Raw genomic sequence first — 18,184 nt, forward strand, 5'->3', positions numbered from 1 at the left:
TTTGTGACAAACAGTACAACCAACTGACCTTCCATATCGAAGGTTCCGAACCGACTATAATCAAGTCTCAGGGTCCATGCCATTTTACGTCTTCCGCAGCTCCTCCGAGTCCTTTTGGGGCTGGTCCGCCGATTCCTGAGGGCACCCCTGTGCGTCGAGCCACTCCCTGGCGTCCTCAGGGGTCTCGAAAAATAAAGTTTTATGCGCCTGTATGACCTTCAGTTTTGCAGGATAAAGCAACATATATTTGTAACCTGCCTCCCTCAGCCTCCGTTTCACAGTCCCAAAGTTCATGCGGCTCCGCTGCACAGCTAGGGTGTAATCCGGATACGCCGTGATGTTCGCTGCTCCTCTCTTGATCGTGCCTCCTTTTCGAAAATGTTCTAATATTCTTTCCCGATCACGATAGTTAAGAATTTTGGCAATGATGGGTCTGGGCGGGTTTCCGGGAGGCGGCCTCCTCGTTAGGGCTCTATGTGCTCTCTCCACTGCGAAGCCTTGGGATAAGGCCCCTCCGGGTATCTCTTGCAGCAACATGGTCTCAACAAAGTCCGTAGGGTCACGGCCCTCCGTCCCTTCCGGTAGGCCCACAATGCGGATATTGTTGCGACGGGCCCGTCCTTCCGCCTCCTCCACTCTATTTTCCAAGTTGCCCACTCTTTGGATTAGGGCGTGCAGTTTTGCCTTGTGGGTGGCACAGTCCGCCGTATTCGGGCCAACTTCTTTTTCCAGGGACTCTGTGCGCTCCGCCAGAACCCTAACGTCTTGTCTCAGTAGATTGACGTCCTCCTGGACCTCCCCAACTTTGAGGTCCAATGCCGTTTTTAATTCAGAGACAGCCAGTTCTAATTTCGACTCCCAGGCCGCTCTCAGGTCCGCAATCGCTGCCAGGATTTCTTGGTTAGAGCTCGAAGTCGTCGCGCCACCCACGGCCGGTGCATCCTTATTCTTGGTGGCGTCCGGGCCTGGGGACGTTTTGGTGAAGTCGTCCAGCGTGGGCTGTTTCGCCTTAGGTCGCACTGCCTTACTGGACATGATTCTGAGGATGTGCAGGTCTACCGAATTATGAGTGGGCGCACTACACTCTGTCCTGGTTAGGTCTTCCCGCAACTCTTTTCAATCCCGCCTCGGGCCTATGTCGGCCATTTTGGATCGCCCTTTGTTCTCAGCGTCTCTCGACTTTTCTTTTCCGATCTTAGCCGTCGTAGCTGCTATGACCTCCAAAAGCTCACGGTACTTCGGGTAGCACCTTCACACGCTGGCATGCATATCGTCGGTATTCAATAAGCAGTCGTACTGCACTGATTTGCCCGGATCTGTTCAGGATCTCGGGAGCTCCGCTGGAACGCGTCCTCCTACATGGCTCTCGTAGCCACGCCCCTCCCAGCCCATCAATGTTATACCAAATGTAAAACTGTTCAGGTGTTTGAACGCATCACTGATCATCCCACCCAGAGTGGTACATTTGAAACTGCTAACAATGTACTGCTCATTCTCTGGGGGTAATATCTCACATTGGCAAATGGGCATTGGTGCACTACGAGGTGGGTGCAATGGATCTGTGCTGCCGCAGAGATTAACCAGGACAAGAGATTGAAAAGAGGTGTCGGGTTTACTGGTGTGTAGATATCCAGTACACAGGGTTGTGAGGGTGCGTGGGAACTGCCACTGGTGGACCTGTCAATCAAAGGGATAGGGCTCATGGAGGAGGACATGAAAGGAGCAACAGGCATGCCAGTGGGTGTCAAGGAGAGTATAGGCAGCACTGGGATGATGGAGAAGTGTGTAAGGGGTGGCAATGCCAAGAGCACAGGGAGTGTAAAAAAACAAAAAACAAGGTGGCCGCACCTTATTAGAAATGGCGCTTCTCAGTTAGGCCCCTATATAGGGGTGCTGCAGGTTTCAAATGAAAATTTCGCAATAAGTTTGGTCAAGGCTTTATAATGAATTCAAAAAGGATTTTTTGTAACTGGATATGTTTTATTCACATTCCTGTTATTTTCCTTGAAATGACATTAGTTTTGAAAATTCTAAATTGAGTTTTCTTCTCGAGTTGCCAACAATATAAAATTGCCAATGCATTTCGGATTAACCTTCTTCAGGGCAGTATATAGGCAATATTTAGTTCAATATGGCTCACATTGCATATATGTCATACAATTCTTCATTATTGCCAGATTTGTACACAATATCAATTATATTGAACCAGTAAAGAAACACATACAATTTTTTGTGTAGGCACAATCCATGCGTCCCATGGTAGAAAGAAAACAAAATTTAAAAAAACAAAGGCGTGCTTTAGTTAGTTTGCAAAATGGTGAGTACTGTCTACATTTATTACTAGACTTAGTGTGAATGCAGGTCCTACCTGATTATATGATATTTTCTTTATGAATGCATATACGAGCGCATACAAAAAGTACCCCTGTAGGGAGAGAAACAGACTTTAGCAAGTCTTGTTTGTGTGGCTAATATCTGTACACAGATTCCTCTTAGGTGCCATCTCTTACTGTGTGTCTGTTCGTGAGTTCTGCAAAAGCCGAGTGAGCCGCAGTTACGCGTGCTCGCGCTAGCTTCGTATTGCTTTTATTGGTCTCCACGGAGACAGTGCGAGGCGTCGTGGTCCAGCTGGAGCACGTACGCCTCGCGCCCCACCCCCGGGCATGCGCTCTGGGGCGGGGATGTCTCCATGGAGACCAAGTTCTCTGGGATGCTTGTGTATGGGCTGATAACGCTTGTGGAGTATGAGTGAAGTGCAGTTGAAATGGTTTCAGTTAGCCTTGTGTTAGTTGTGTAACATGAGGAGTGTTTAAGTATACAGCTTGTGAATGTGGGCCAAGACGAAATCTCAGGCATTAACAGACTGCTCCCAGACTCGTATGCTCAAACTGGTGCGTGTCAATATTAAAGCATATTGTAAAACAACACACATATGTCCCCCACTACCATGAAATGCCATGGGGGTGATTTGTTCCAAGGGCTGCAAAGACAGGATGCCCCATATTGTTGTGGGGTTATGTGTTATAGTAAAGAATGAAATACAAAATAGGCTAGGTATGTGCTATTACTAGATATTTGTAGAAAGCAAAAAGTCTATAATACTAGAGTCAAACACACGTTGCCCCTAATTAATGAGGGGTGCCGTGTCCCAGGATCGGAAAGTTCAGGTAATTAGGACTGCAAACATCATGGATAAGCAATGTGCTGACTTAAAAACTGCAGTAAGCAAAATTACATTGATCAAAGCACAATAACCAAACATTGTTCAAACCACTAATCTTTACAGAAAACACATATAGTTAATTTCTTCGTTCAGCCCCTTCGGCGTCAAGGAGCTCATTTGATCAATCCAGAAGGTTTCTCTTTGGTCCATCCTTTCTGGAAGTTTTCGTGTGGATCTCTTTACCACCTGCAAAATTACAAATTGAATTTGGGCCAAGTTGTGTTTTCTATCATGCCAGTGTCTGGCCACAGCTGAATTCAGATTGTTATTCCTTATGCAGGACCTCTGTTCATTCCATCTGGTTTTGGCTACCCTGAGTGTTTGGCCCACATAGTATAGACTACACGGGCATTTAATGGCATATATCACATTTTGGGAGTCGCACGTAGCAAAGCTTTTGAGTCTAATTGTCTCTCCCATGTGTGGATGATTCACATTTCATTGTGTATCCACAGTTGCTACAACCCAGACAAGGGAATGTGCCAATGCATTGTGTGATTTTCTTCTTAGTTGCTGGTTTGGTTTTAACAAGCTTATCTTTTACATTTTGGGTCCGCTGAAATGCAAATGTGGGGACCTCTTTAAAAAAATGTTCAACACGTTGGTCGCAGAGTGATGTGTTCCAGTGTTTTTTAATGATGGATTTGATTCGATTGCTCTGTCGGGAATATTTGGACACAAATACAAGTGGAGGAGCGTCATCTTGTTTAGTCTTCACTTTCAACAAGTCTTCCCTACTTTGAGTTGCTACTCGTGATTTGGCTGCGGTTACTTCTTCCTCTGAGTATCCTCGGTCAAGAAACTTTTTACCCATTTCTTTGACGGCAATATCTTAGTCCACTGGATCACTGACCCATCTCTTCAGTCGAAGCATTTGGCTGTAAGGCAAGTTGTTGATAAGACTCGGTTGGTGAAAACTGAGACATTGGAGCAGGTTATTCCGATCTGTGGGTTTGCGAAAGATAGTAGTATGGTATCCAGTGTTGGTTATGTTGATCTTTACATCCAAAAAGTGGATGCTTTCCCGGGAGTACTCATGTGTGAATTGAATCCTTGCATCTTTACTATTTAGGTATTCAAAGACTACTAATAGATCCTCCTCTGTACTTTCCCATACTCCAAAAATATCGTCGATATACCTGATCCATAGATTTAACTTTTGTTGCCAATGTTGGTTCTGCAGTATGTGTTCCGTCTCAAATTTGTGCATAAATGAATTTGCATTAGATGGCGCCAGAGTGGCCCCCATAGCCGTACCAGCTACTTGGAGGTAGTATCTGTCTTTATATCGAAAGTATGAGTTGTTGCTTATGAATTCAAGTAGGGCCATTATGAATTCCTTTTGCGCTGGTATCTCTTCTGCTTTTAGAAGTATCCATTCTACAGCCTCACTTTCTAGGTCATGTGGGATCGAGGTATATAGACTTTTGACATCCATGATAAAACAGATGTTGTTTGAGTCAAATGTTGTCGAATTCAGGAGTTGTAAAAAATGTGTGGAATCCTTAATGTATGTATTTGTTTTTTGGATGAGAGGTTATAAAAAGTAATCAACGTACTTGCCAAGGGGTTCCAATATACTGTTCATCCCTGCTACGATGGGTCTCCCTGGGGGTTTAACTGGATCTTTATGGACCTTCGGGAGGGTGTAGAAATGTGGTATCTGAGGGTATGGATTAGTTAAATATGTCTTTGTGTGATGGTTGATCCACTTCAACTCTTCAGCTTTATCGAGAAGAATTTCCAAATTCTCTCTAATCTCTGATGTAGGGTCCTTTGCTAATCGTACATAGATGTTTATGTCACTCAGTTGTCTTTCACATTCTTCTTCATAATCAGTTGTATTTAACAATACCAAGCCTCCTCCTTTATCTGCAGACCTTATAGTAATAGATGTATGTCCATATAGATCTCGTATCAATTTCAATTCGTGTGGCTTCATGTTGCGTGTTGAATTAGATCTGAACCGAATTTTGTCAAAATCCCTTGTCACCTGTTTTTGAAAGATTTCTATCGAAGGTATACTGATCGAGGGAATAAAGGTGCTCTTGCTTTTAAACTCTTTCTGGTCTTCTTCAATAGTCTGCACTTGTTCACGTTCTAGTTCACTAAAAAAAAATGTAATTTCATCTTTCTAATCAACTTGTACAATTCTATCTTGGATTCAAATAATGTAGTGTCAAATGGGTACGAAACAAAGTCCTTTTTGTAATGTTTGTGTTTCTTGTGTGGTCAATATTCTTGCAGATAGATTCATCACTATGTTTTCTTTTGTTGCAGTCTCGTGTTTGGTTTCCCTCTTTGTCTTTCATCCTCCCCCTCCTTGTTCTCTTCTTCCTTTGTCTAAAAAAAATGATGTTCTGCCTCTCGGTGGTGTCTCTGCCGGTCTTGGTGATCCAGAGGTGCTTTCAGGATTTTCCTCCTCTCTTTTAGTAGGCTCTCTTTCTATATCTGTACCTGAACTCGATGTCTCACTTGTGTTAACAGGTTTTGGTTTCCTTAATCGAGGACCATACATATCCATCCAGTTATAAACTTCATCTTTAAGATAGTCGTATGTATCCCTTCTGAATTTTCGGATTTTCTAAGTTTCTAATTCTGCTTTGTATTCTGCCAATTTGTTATTGATCTCTTGTAAAATAACATCCACTTCTTCTCTATTTAATGTTGCCACAAGTGCTGTTTCTATCTCCTGGATTTCTTTACTTAAATCTGCCAAATCTTTAGCTAATTCCTGTATAGTTAGCAATATGAGGTCTAAAGAGCATTTGTTAAGTATGGCCTCCCATTTCTGCACAAAGCTTTTACTTTCTTTACACAATGTTGGACGCAATTGAATATGTAACCCTCTCGGGATTCGTTGGCTTTTGTGATATCTCTCCAATGTAATTGCTTGTAGCTTACGATTAATTTATTTGCGAATTAAGTACTCCAATTGCTTAATCTGTTGTTTTGGGTCTCGTTGTTTTGTACTACAAGCTGCAAATCTGCTATCTTTTATGAGGCCTAGTATGACATCCGCTTCTTCTGATGAAAAACCCAATGTATCTGCCCTGTTTGTGGTCAGGGCTTCAATGTCTGTGTATGACATTCTTTATTAGTCTCTCGGTATATAAGTCTCTGTGCTTTAATCGGTATAACGTGAATGGTGTGCTCCACCTCAGTTGTGCTGCGAAAAATGTCAAAAATGGAAGGTGGAGGGGTGGGCACTACACTGTTTAATCCTTTAGTGATCAAAGTCTGTAGTTTCTTAAGCTTTAGATACAATGCTTTAGCCTGGAGCTGCCAGTCCAAATCGGTCCCGCTGCACAACGGCACAAACCTTATACTAATAGATGTATCTCCATATAGATCTCGTATCAATTTCAATTTGTGTGGCTTCATGTTGCGTGTTGAATTAGATCTGAACCGAATTTTTTCAAAATCCCTTGTCACCTGTTTTTGAAAGGTTTCTATCGAAGGAATACTGATCGGGGGAATAAAGGTGCTCTTGCTTTTATACTCTTTCAGGTCTTCTTCTTCAATAGTCTGCACTTGTTCACGTGCTAGTTCACTAAAGAAGGAAAATAACAGGAATGTGAATAAAACATATCCAGTTACAAAAAATCCTTTTTGAATTCATTATAAAGCCTTGAACAAACTTATTGCGAAATTTTCATTTGAAACCTGCAGCAACCCTATGTAGGGGGCTAACTGAGAAGCGCCATTTCTAATAAGGTGTAGCCACCTTGTTTTTTGTTTTTTTACATTTACGTTAGGTCCTTGTGCAACGGGATCGATTTGGACTGGCAGCTCCAGGCTAAAGCATTGTATCTAAAGCTTAAGAAACTACAGACTTTGATCACTAAAGGATTAAACAGTGTAGTGCCCACCCCTCCACCTTTCATTCAAGAGCACAGGGAGTGCCAGCTGAAGATGCTGTGATACAATTGATGGAATGCTATGGCGCATATCATTGTCTTTTGCTCTTTAAGCTCATGTTGTTCCTTGATGATATATTATAAATCTTTCACACGATAGAGATCAATATTGTAGCTGGCCCTGTTCTGCAGCGTCCCAGGCTCATTGTGCACCACCCCAGGCCATTAACAGGCACACACTGTTTCTTATGAGGCACAATTGCCACTTCTGGCTCCACAGGTCTGAGGCAATCCTCTGTATTCTGAAGTGCATGTGGCTGGCTTTTTTTTGTGGGCACACAAATGTCCTTCTTTGTTTAAATAGCATTCAAGCACGTGCTGAAGATAAGCGTCAACATCAGAGTCAAATTCTGGCTGCAGCTCCTTGCCCCACTCCATGGAGCAATCCACTGGCTTGTCCAGCATTGCATATTTACCCTTTCACTGGGGTCACATCCTCACAGGCAAGTTGTTGTGGCCCCTGGGCTTTCTCCCACTATATGCTGTAGTGCAGTCGGAATGCATGCCGCAGCACTATGCCCACCGCTGGTAGGAACAGCTGAGGTGTAGATAAACTTGGCACTGCATTCCCAAATCTAGAAATTGCATTAAGAATATTCCTCTCTATGATGGTGACAAATTGTAGTGGGGAGTGTTCATTTTCAAAATTGAAGTTGATAAAAAGTGAGCTACGAAATCGTATGCTTCAAGCCAGGCTGAATTATTTGGCTCTGTTAAGCATTGAATCTGAAATGGTTCAAGAGAGAGAATTTTCAGACATAATTAAGGATTTTGCAATACGCAAATCTAGAAGGAAACACATAGTTTAATGTTGGTGGTGTAGAAAGCATATCCTCACTGTCATCTCATTCTTTCTATGATTACTTGAATTTGTTTACCGTGCGGGCATGAACTGAAATGCCAAGTGAATTTTGATGTTTTGTTACATGCTTTTGTCATTTCTGTACTGCCTTTCATGTTTTACCAAGTGCTTGTACTTTGGACACACTCATACAAGCAAAAAAGTTCATGTTGAACTGTTAGGTTTTCTTTTTGTTTGCTTAAAATCCTTTTCCTTTATTTTCTTACAAAATGTATTATTCGAAACAAAAACAAAGTGAAATGTCCTTAATATAGCATCCTCTTGGGGAAACAGATCACAGTTGTATAATGTTTATATTTTATTAACAACTAGATAATCCATTTAAAGCTTAGAGGAGTATCTGTTGAATTAGACTCGGGATATGGAGGGGGCTTGGGTGTCGTGTCGCGGGGGAGAAATGGGTTTGGAGGGGGGTGGGAGTAGGACATGGGTTTCGGGGGCAACATGGGTTTCGGGGAGTGGGGACCCCAAGGCTGTCTTTGCCCTGGGCCCCCAAAACTGTTAAGATGGCCCTGTGCAGAGGACTTCCGTACCCAAGAAAGAAACACCGTAGCAAACAGAATTCAAGAAGGGAAATCCACGTAACAACCCAATAAGCAGAAACAGCTCTGGTAACATGGGTTTTCAAGAAATAAGCCGCGGAGAGTGATCCGGGGAAGAACGATGTTTGCAGAAGGCCACAAGCTGTAACGTATCAATTAGCAGCAATGAGAATGTCGCAGCCGCGGGATTTAAACTGCCAGGGGGCGTGGCTTCCATGTACAAGGAGCACGTCCGGACCTTGTGAGCTGACAAGAATGTGTGCGTGGCTTCCCCAGTCTGCATGGCAAACTGTAACAATGCCATAGCGAATGCCCCAAACTTGTAGTACCTCGCAAAGAACGGGCACGCAACGGAGAACAGAGAGCCCCCTGCTGCCGTAGTGTAACAATCCATCACTCAATCAAGAGGGGTCAATACTGTCACCCTCCCATGTAGCTAACAAAGGTTCTCACTGCTCTTGAAAGGACCCAAGATGATCATTGACTATTGCAGTGAGTTTCTCCACAATCATCATATCCTGCCATTTTTGCTCCCAATCCTTTTTCGTGGGCACCCTCCCACCCTTCCACTGCTGGGCTATCACCAATCTCCCTGCTCTAAACATTGCCTCCACAACCTGGGGAACATGTATTCCTCCCTATTCTTTGCTGGGATGCCCAAGAGCATTTGGAGTGGATCCATGCAAAGCTGTACTCCTGCGATTTCTTTAATCCAGCTTAGAAGTTCCACCCAGAAAATACGTATTTTGGGACTGTGCCACCATATGTGAGAGAGAGATGCAACCTGCCCACACTTCTGCAGTCAATATGGGGAGGCCCCAGCAAACATTCTTGAAATATTCAAGTGGTCCCTATGCCAACCTTGTAATATCTTAAAGTTATGCTCCATCGTGGAAGTGAACAGGTTTCCATGGAAGGTCACTTTGAAGATCTTAGCCCACTCCTCTTCCGTTATATCCTCTCCCGCTAGCTCAACCCAATGTCTCCAGAATGTTTGCTCCCCGTCATGCACAACATAACCAGAACCTTTGTATATACTAGACAGGATACCTTTCCGTGGGATAGGTTTCTCTCAAACAGGGTCATGGCCCTATGAGAGATTTGCCCCATTTTTGATCAGTAAAGATGCCCGTAAGCCAAAGGTAATCAAAAATTGAGACTGTGGGCCTCATTACACGGATGGCGGTAAGGGTTTACCGGTACCGGTAAGGGTACCAGTGCTGGTAATCCCTTACCGCCTTACTACGAGGTCCCTTTGTGGGACCCTACCTTAATGGCTGGTTTTACCAGCCGTTAAGGACGGGACCCGCAAAGGGACCTTGGAGGTAATTATTTGGGTACCGTAATTATCGCTTTCCCCATTCCCATTGAGCCCTATCGGGGCAAATATGGGAATGGGGAAGTGCCATGGTGAATGGAGAATTACCGCCCCCACACACCTTGGAATAGGGCGGTAATTCCGCCATTCACCATGGCGGACTCAGTAAAATACCGGCGGCAACCATGGCGCTAATAGCGTCATGGTTACCGCCATCCGTGTAATGAGGCCCTGTATCTTCCACCAGTACTTCTCGAATTTCCCCATAGTCCAGTAACACCCCCTCTGTTAATTGCTGGCCTGCCCTTTTGAATCCCCTATCCAACCATTTGTTGGGTGACCCTCAGCCCTTGGTGCGACAGGTCGGTGAGGGCCATGTGGACAACAATCTATTTAATAAATAATTAATAATAATAATAATTTGGCATTTATATAGCACTACGAACCCTCAGGTATCTGAGCGCTGCTTATTATTACCCACGGTGTGTGGTGCTCACTTATCGACCTCGGAAGGATGAAAGGCTGAGTTTGGCCCCGCCAGGATTCGAACCTGCGTTAGCAGGCTCTGCAGGGATGTCAAAGCGAGTGCTCTACTCGCTGTGCCACTTGACCGGCTTTTGCACTATTGTTCTGTCAGGTGGCCCAGAGTACCCCCAGAGTGGGATGGTCCCTAAGCCATCTGGGAGTGTCTTTAAGCGAAGCCCAAAGGTAGTCTCTTACTTTCAGGCGGTGCATTTCTAGGTCTTCCAGATAAGTCCAATAGGTTCTCATGTCCTCCTTCATGTGTTCCAACATGACTTGTAATTGGGCAGCTTTCTAATACAGATTGAAATTGGGTGTTCCAAATCCCCCCGATCTCTCGGGAGCATGAGGGTCGCCATTTTCACTCTGGGTGTCTTATTCTGCCACACAAATCTACTCACTGCCCTCTCCTGCTCAGAAAGGTACTGTTCCGGAAGTTCAATTGGAAGGGAAAAGAATAGGTAGAGAAGGTGAGGAAGCACCTTCATTTTGATGGATGTCATGCGCCCTTACCAAAAATGTATCAGTGGGTCCCAGTGCTGAAGATCCACCTTGAAGGTGTCCAGCAAGGGGTCCTGATTCGCCTTCGCCAAAGCCTTTAGATCCCTTGTCAAGTGAACACCCAGGTATCTTATAGTTTGTTTTTCCACTCTCACACCAATGTATCTAGTCTCAGTGTCTGAAAAAGAGCTACCATCTCTTATGGATATTATGCACGACTTGACCACATTAATTTATAATCTTGAGAAGCAGCCAAAGCTGGTAATTTGCGCCAACAGTCCCTGGAGTGAGGAACTAACATTGGTGAGATAGTCCAAGATGACATCGGCAAAGAGGGACAATTTAAACGCGAAATTCCCACAGCGCATACCTGTAATCTACTGGTTTTCTCTAATGGTTACGGCTAGCTTCTCCATGGTAAGCGCATATAGCAATGGTGCAAGGGGTCACCTATTTCTGGTACCTCTCATTAATCTAAGGGATCTGTCAGTGCGCCATTGACTTGTACCCTTGCCGTAGGCCCTCTCTACAAGGCCTCCACCATCTTAAAAAGCTGTCTCCAAACCCCATTTTTCCCAAAATCTTCACCACTCCACCCTATCAAATGCCTTCTCCAAATCTATCGCTATCAGGCAGGCATCTAAGTCCATCGCCTGGGAGCGATGCATCAGATCAGTTGTCTTCCTAATATTATGAATAAAGCCCAAATGGTCCCTTTCAACAAGGGAAGGCAGCAGCCCTTCCAGCCTAAAACATAGAATCTTAGTTAAGATCCTCACATCATTATTCAACATGGAGATAGGGCGGTACGATGAACAACATGTCGGGTCCTTCCCTTCCTTGTGTATGGCCACTATAATTGCCTCCATCAATATACTCAGCAAGTTACCTCCTATTGCATTAAAGACCTTCACCAAATAATGGGGTTTAGTGGATCGAAAGGTTTTATAAAATTTCATGGAGAACCCATCACTGCCTGGCACTGTTCCAGATTTCATCCTTTTGATGGTTTGTATGACATTGTCCTCTGTAATTAGCAAATCTAAGCCTTCAGCCGCATCTCGAGGGATACCTGGGAGAGATAATGCCTCTCAGATTCAGGGAACCAATCACCAGGTCACACTCTGAACTTATAACTCATTCTCGTGTATCTCCTAACACCTCCATCATCCCTGAGCCCCCCCGCACCCCAAGTCTGGACAAACATAAATAAAATAACCTGAGAGCGTCAAGGCGCCCCAGAGAACCCACCCTGGCAAACAGTGAAAGCAATTGAAACAGCACTCTAGCCCCAAAAATTCCCCCTCTCCCACCATCACCCTTCCCCCCTAAGCATCCAACCTTCCCCTACTGCCGAACACAGACTAGGATTGGATCACCAGTGATCCCCCCTGAAACCGACCCCCAAAAACACACCCCACCTTCTGTGCCCCCCGCACTAAAACTTCACCCTTCAACCCAACTCCCCCCTCTCAGACCCCATCTCTATCCAATGCCCCTTTTACGTGTACACCAAAAGGCAAAGGTACTGAATACTGGGTGGCCCCCCATGTTGCTGGCCCCCGTTCCTCAGTTGACTTAGGAGCTGAACAGCTTGAACAGTGCTTCATAGCCCCTTCTTCCCCCGATGGGATGTATTCAGTTTATTGAATTTGTGAGAATCTGGGATCTTTCGTCTGTCTTGCGGTGTCTCAGGCCTCAGCGTATCTCCTTCATCATCTCCAGCGCCTCCTGCTTGTTGATGTGGGTCCCCAGTAGATTCCCTATGACCCTCTGTATGTCGTCCTCCATGACCAATTTTTACCTGTGATGCTCATGTGTGAAGGAGATGGAGAACGGGGAGCCCCATCAGTATCTCACCTCTTTCTCTTTCGGCCATTTGGTGAGGGGAGTGCACTGCCTTTCTCCTGGTCAATTGGGCCACTCATCTAGCCCTTTCGAAGATCTTCACCTACTACGCATAGTAATGAAAAGAGGCCAGGACTATCCTCGGCCCCCTGGATCCTCCACTTGCAGAATGGACTCCATCTATGGTGTGCTCATTGATCGTGTAATTCTCAAAGATTATATCGCAGCACTTCCAATACTGGGCTATTTATGTCTCTATCAGTCTTTGTCCCGCCCACATGGGCAGTCCAGCACCGAAATGCTATGGCAATTCCTCTCTGAACAAGAGTACCAAAAGCAACCCCATACACATGTTTCAGCCTTGTTGGGCCTCATCAGTGTTAAACCCGGGCGGGCCGAGATGAGTATTGCAACCCCTCTTTTCTTGCCCACCCATGAGGCCACATATACTTCACCAACAGTTCTAGCTCTTAGGTGGGGTTCCTTACCATTTGGCCAGTGGTCTTCTTGTAATACGAGGATGTCCAACTTAGCCCTCTTAAACTCCCAGAGAAGCATTGATCGTTTAGCTGGCGAGATAATGCCTCTCAGATTCAGGGAACCAATCACCAGGTCACACTCTGAACTTATAACTCATTCTCGTGTATCTTCTAACACTTCCATCATCCCTGAGCCCCCCCGCACCCTAAGTCTGGACAAACATAAATAAAATAACCTGAGAGAGTCAAGGCGCCACAGAGAACCCACCCTGGCAAACACTGAAAGCAATTGAAACAGCACTCTAGCCCCAAAAATTCCCCCTCTCCCACCATCACCCTTCCCCCTAAGCATCCAACCTTCCCCTACCGCCGAACACAGACTAGGATTGGATCACCAGTGGTCCTCCCTGAAACTGACCCCCTCAAAAACACACCCCACCTTCTGTGCCCCCCGCACTAAAACTTCACCCTTCAACCCACCCCCCCCCTCACACCCCATCTCTATCCAATGCCCCTTTTACGTGTACACCAAAAGGCAAAGGTACTGAATACTGGGTGGCCCCCCATGTGGCTGGCCCCCGTTCCTCAGTTGATTTAGGAGCCGAACAGCTTCAACAGTGCTTCATAGCCCCTTCTTCCCCTGATGGGATGAATTCAGTTTATTGAATTTGTGAGAATCTGGGATCTTTCGTCTGTCTTGCGGTGTCTCAGGCCTCAGCGTATCTCCTTCATCATCTCCAGTGCCTCCTGCTTGTTGATGTGGGTCCCAGGTAGATTCCCTATGACCCTCTGTATGTCGTCCTCCATCACCAATTTTTACCTGTGATGCTCATGTGTGAAGGAGATGGAGAACGGGGACCCCATCAGTATCTCACCCCTTTCTCTTTCGGCCATTTGGTGAGGGGAGTGCACTGCCTTCTCCTCGTCAATGTGAAAGCAGAGAGGTACTGGTATATTGTCATCTGTGCTGGACCATGGTCAATTTGGCCGCTCATCTAGCCCTTTCGAAGATCTTCACCTATTACGCATAGTAATGAAAACAGGCCAGGGCTATCCTCGGCCCCCTGGATCCTCCACTTGCAGTATGGACTCCATCTATTGTGTGTTCATTGATTGTGTAATTCTCAAAGATTATATCGCAGCACTTTCAATATCGGGCTATTTATGTCTCTCTCGGTCTCCCCTCTTGCTCCGGGAACCTGAAAAAACATAAGTTGTTGCGTCGCTCCCGATTTTGAGGTTGTCCATTTTGAAGGAGATCTTGGATTCCGTTCTCTCAAGTCACATGTTTATTTGGGTTTCCATGGTGTCCATGGAGAATTGGTTCACTTCCAGCCCTTGTATCCTGTCATAAATGGAGTCCATCCTTTGATCCATCTTGTCCAACCTCTGACCCTTGTTCGCACGGATGTCCCTGATTTCCTCCAGGAGTGCAGCTATGCCCTTCTTCCTGGACACCGGATCGTCAGGCATATCAGCCATTAGGGTAACCCCCGCATGGCTCCCCTGCACTGCAGATCCCAGAAACCTAAACTGTTGGAGGGAATCTCTCCAGGACATCCAACACCGGAGTCTATCTTTTGCTCCTCACTAGCTCTTAATCTCCTGCGGCCAGCCCTGCCATCAACCTCATCCGCACCCACCAGGGTCTGGGTTCGCCTACTCCAGCTCTACTCCCAATACCCTCTCAATGGCTGGTCCTAGTAGTTGCTTAATCACGTGAGACCTTTGCAGGTCACCTCCGCTCTGCCTCCCTTTGGAGACCTCAATGAACCGACCTCTAACAAGTGACCTCAGCTCTGTGGCATGTTAGCCGCTCTGCAAACTCAATGCAGTGACACTGCGACCCACACAGCGGAGGACTCCGGCCAGCGGCAGACTTCTGCATATCAGGGGTCTTAGAAAGCAGCTTGCAGTACCCTCTATGCCACCATGATGCACAACAATGCTTTTGGGCTACTTCGCCAACCAGACAAGTTCCGGGCCAGCCCTGTCACCCTCAGCTCACTGTGAACTCCTTAGTGCACCGGTCTGCGGCAATCCTAGCTGGACACCACTTGCCTCCGTACCCAGGAGAGGGTCACCCTCTACTTCCTGTGGGCTCACCTGGATGAAAAACCTTCAACAGAGGCAGCAATGGCACCCTGCACCTGCTTCAGTAATGCTCTCTTTACTTAGAGCTGCCACTCTCCTTCTTGGATCCCAGAAGCACAAAGCACCTGAAAAGGGTATTGCAGGGTAGCTTTCCCACAGATAGACAAGCCTTGCATTGAATGCGAGTGACCAAGCAACAAAAAGCAGAAAGTATTCACTGCAGCACAGTCCCACTTCGGTCATGTTCTTTAAGGCTTCATTTTTGTATTTATACATGTGGATTGAACGGAGTTCAGAGCTCCGACCAAGCTGTCTTTTGGAGCAGACACATTGCCAATGGAACAGGGGGTTGCTGCCGTCCCTAGGGCTCCCACTGCCCACCAGATGGTCGTGCCCTGTGGCCTACACATATCGGGGTGGCATAGCTCACATCTGGAGCTCCACGTCAGAGCAGAGATGCCGTCTTGTGCCGGTGGGGCTTCCCACACGGCTAGCTCAAGCACACAGCAACGATTCCAGCTCAAAACTACAGTGCGGGCGATATCGTGCAGTCACTTTGAGGGGCTCTGGGGGGGCAGGGAGGGGCTCAGATCCCCGTTCGTCCCGTTGCATCAGGAGCTGCAGTGATTAGGCAGCCACCTGCTAGACGCCCCTTCATGGCCTGTCAAAACACAACTGATCTTCAGGATGCCACTTAATTTTCTGGGGTTCAGCATTTTTTCAGTTTATTCAGTGAGTGAGGATGACATAGAGAAAACGTTTGGAATACATCGTCTATAACAGGCTTGTCCAACCTTTTTGAATGTGGGGCCGAAGCATGAACTATTTGTCGCCCAGTGGGCCAGCGAGCCAAAAGTCAACAACCTCACCCAAAGCAGTATATTAAAAAGTGATAGTGAGTGACCTTTGACACAAAAGCATCACAGGCAGTGATAGCCATGCAGTCCCAAAGATAGCTTTTGGTGTCGGGCAGTGATCAAAGGTTAGTTGATTGTCATTTCTTTCAGTGTGTATGTGCTAATATTTTTCTGAAATAGTGGGGGCGACCAAGCGTAGCGAGGGAGCTATAAGGATCTAGGGAGGTTTTGGGGGGGTTCTCCCCACAAGAATTTCTTTTTCAAATATGGGGTTGAAATTGTGCATTTTACAGCAGGAAAAGTGACCAAAAAGCCATAAGTTTACAATCCGTTCTAAAGGGGAACATGAAAATTCCATGTCACCAACAGCAGACAAGAACATTTTAAAACACACGTTAATGATCAATGTGTCCACAGTGTAAAACAGCACTGTCACTGATGTAACATTGTGCCCAGAATATGCCTCTGTAACAACATGTCTATGCTGGCTGTTCCCAATTTATGCCAGCATTATCCTGTAGAAAGCATGATTGATGCTGCCTGAGCATGTGCAGTGGGCCCAATACATATGGCAGCTTATCCCTGTAATACACATTTATTACTTCTGTGTTAATGATTGATGCTGCCAGTGCAGTGTTGTGCCCAATACATATGGCAGCTTATCTCTGTAATACACATTTATTACTTCTGTGGTAATGAAAGAAGCATAATCCAATTCAACAGATAAAATCTGGAAAAGCGATCAACCAAAGGTGAACCTAATTGAGTTACTTCACTATGCAGATAATAGTTTTGACCAGTGTTGCTGAGTAAATATTCATTAAAATGCACAATTTGCATCCCATTTTACTAAAATAAAACTCCCCCTTGGGTACTATTCAAACCGGTTGATTTCTGTTTACCATAAGCAATTTTTTCTTTTGAACCACACCCGGCACAGCTCCTGCAGCTCCCCTCTGAAAGCAGTTGGGTGGCTGCATGTGTGTGATGTTAATAGGGTTATTTATTTATTCATGTAATGTTTGTCGGATACCTGTATATTTATTTATTTATGCAATGTTTGTGGGATGCAGGTATCCGACAAGCATAAGTAAGTAAATAAATAAGCTGAGTCCATGTATCCGCCAAACATTGCATAAATAAATATTAACCGGGTCGTGGACCCTCACTGCATGACCTTTCCAGGAGAAGGGGACATTGGAGTGTAAAACCTGACACAGGAAAAGCAGAGGGTGCAGGATTTTCGAGAACAAGTAGGAGTGATAGGTGAAGAAAGGAGAGGCTGGTAGAGGAGATGAGGATGGAGGCTGTGATGTGGAGCAGATAGGAAGAGAAGAGGAGGAAAAAGTGGGGGCAAAATGTGAGGTGAAAAGAGCAGTTGAGGAACAGAAGGGGGAGGAGTCCAAAGCAGGGGAGGAACAGGAGGCTGCAGCAAAATAATTCTGCCACAAGACCAGGGGTTCTGTGTGCAACCAACCTACTCACACACGTGACTTTTTCTTTCTTTCGGCCAGACATCAGGGCTCTGGACCCCTGAGCTGCTCGGGGCTTGCCCTCTTGACTGCAGCAAAATAAACTCTGCTACAAGACCATGGGCTCTGTGTGCAAACAACCTGACTCGCACATGTGACATTTTCTTTCTTTCACCAATACATCACGGATGTGGACCCCTGAGCTGCTCGGGGCTGGATATTTTGAGTGCAGCAAAAGAAACTCTGCTACAAGACCAGGGGCTCTGTTTGCAAACAACCTGACTCACACACTTAACTTTTTCTTTCTTTCACCAACAAATCAGGGGAAAGCGCGAACGCAGTTCCCCACTACCAGAAATAATGCATTCGAGTATCCCGCATTTGGGGACATCACAGGTGTCAGCAAATCCGATGTGCAATGGATGAGCATCACCATCGCCCTGGGAGATCTGCCTTTCTGATCACAGATTCTCCCCTGCCAGGTAAGTATGAGTTGCAAGTAAGAGGGCAGGGGTTGGGCCCGTTCTGGAAGCCCCGCTAAGCGAG

At 45.8% G+C, this 18,184-nt stretch overlaps 1 non-coding gene across 1 annotated transcript; it reads right to left on the bottom strand.

Annotated features, from left to right (window-relative positions):
* Window positions 1-17,958: 17,958 nt before the first annotated feature.
* On the bottom strand, window positions 17,959-18,128 carry LOC138505292 (U1 spliceosomal RNA). Its single transcript, XR_011280107.1, has one exon. It is a non-coding gene; the product is annotated as a U1 spliceosomal RNA (small nuclear RNA).
* Between the last annotated feature and the right edge of the window lie 56 nt (window positions 18,129-18,184).

The sequence above is a fragment of the Ambystoma mexicanum genome, chromosome 11 (assembly GCF_040938575.1).
Source record: "Ambystoma mexicanum isolate Mex_15411 chromosome 11, UKY_AmexF1_1, whole genome shotgun sequence".
Taxonomy (NCBI): Eukaryota; Metazoa; Chordata; class Amphibia; order Caudata; family Ambystomatidae; genus Ambystoma; species Ambystoma mexicanum.